This window comes from Austrofundulus limnaeus, unplaced genomic scaffold (assembly GCF_001266775.1).
Source record: "Austrofundulus limnaeus strain Quisiro unplaced genomic scaffold, Austrofundulus_limnaeus-1.0 Scaffold1226, whole genome shotgun sequence".
Lineage (NCBI taxonomy): Eukaryota > Metazoa > Chordata > Actinopteri > Cyprinodontiformes > Rivulidae > Austrofundulus > Austrofundulus limnaeus.
The window spans coordinates 108867-110449 of record NW_013953628.1 but is presented as its reverse complement, the minus strand read 5'-3'; the positions used below and the strand labels follow the sequence as shown (position 1 = coordinate 110449).

The following is a 1583-nucleotide window of genomic DNA, read 5'->3' as shown; positions in this document are numbered from 1 at the left end:
GCTTTTGTTTTTTAAAAGCTGTTATTTTTAAAAGCTGTTATTTAATAGAAAACAGTCACATGAACAGCGTTTCTTCCATCTTTCCTGCCAGGGTTACAAACTAACACCTGGTATAACTTTCTTGTCGTCTTCAGGCAGCGGATGCTAAGCCCCTCCCACTTCCTGCAAACTGGGCTCCACATCGTCCAGGTGGTGGTCAGCTACTTCCTGATGCTGGTTTTTATGACCTACAACGGTTACCTGTGCATAGCCGTGGCACTCGGTGCTGGGATGGGCTACTTCCTGTTCAGCTGGCGGAAGGCGGTAGTCGTGGACATCACAGAGCACTGCCACTAGCTAACACTGTAGTTAGCTTCAAGATTAGCACTGTTAGCTGGATGCTAACAGCGGTATCACCATGGTAACCGTGCATTAGACTGTAGGTTAGTGATTAACCCTGAGAGAAGGCGTTCTTTGACACAACTTTAAGTTCCTGCAGGCCAGCCAATCAGCTCTCAGATCACCTCAGGACTTCAGGTGTTTTCTTTTAGTGCCATAAAAGCCTTAGCACACGCTAGTTAGCATCAACAGCTGCACCAATCACAAAACAGACTTTAATCAATGCTTTGGTCCTCAAAAAGTGACCCATCAAAGAAGGATTAATTAAGTTTACATAAAAATACAGCCGTTAAAGAGCTAACACTCAGTTTATTTCATGTTTTCATTTTTTAAAGCTTGTTTTTAAAAAAATTAAACTTCAGCAGAAAATTAAAAAATGATTAAAAATATTCTAATTACAGATTAAAATGTTGAAGTATTTCAGTTAATCAGTCAGGGGCAAACAAATCCTGTTTCATTGTACCGTCAGCCTTAACCATGTTGTTTACTGCAGGGGTCTGTGGACCCCCCCCCTCATAAACCCCCTGCTGTTTTAAAGGATCATTTATTCTCATTTCAACCCCTGAATGCTGTGGGAATATATACTTTTATTACATTTATTGTGTTCCTTTTATTAGTTCATTGTTCTTCAAGCATTTTTAAAAATAAAAACCATATTAACAATTTAGTGACATTTTTTTGAGGACCCCCAAGATACCTCTCGCAGACCCCTGGGGGTCCTGGGACCCCAGTTTGAGAACCTGTGGTTTACCGACATCATGTGACTGGCCTCACTTCCTGTTAACTGCAGACCAGCTGCTGTCTGACAGGAAAGCCTTGGTGTGTGTTTTTTAGCTAATTAAAGATAAATTTAAGAGTTTTTTATGAACACAATGAAGTAGGCGGAGCTTACATTCTGGACCAATGAGATTTCAGTTTCTGATTTTGTTTCATGACTCCTTTAAATGTAGCCTGGTCTAAACCAGACCCCGTCTGTCACTGTGCTTCATACGAGGGTCTGCACTGTCAGCTACAGAGAAGTGATTCTTCCTGGAGGCGTGGCCTCTGCTGAAGTGTGTGTGTCGCTGTGACGGAGGCTAAGCTAACAAGCTAACAGAAATGGTGTGCTGTAAACAACCCTACTGTAAACAACCCGACTGAGAGGAGAAATATACGGAGCTGAACCAGACGACTGTAAATGAGAGCTGCTGTTTGTCAGATAATTT

General features: G+C 41.9%; 1 pseudogene; it reads left to right on the top strand.

Moving 5' to 3' along the window:
* Nucleotides 1-133: 133 nt before the first annotated feature.
* Nucleotides 134-918, top strand: LOC106534625 (high affinity copper uptake protein 1 pseudogene; annotated as a pseudogene).
* The last annotated feature ends 665 nt before the right edge of the window (nucleotides 919-1583 follow it).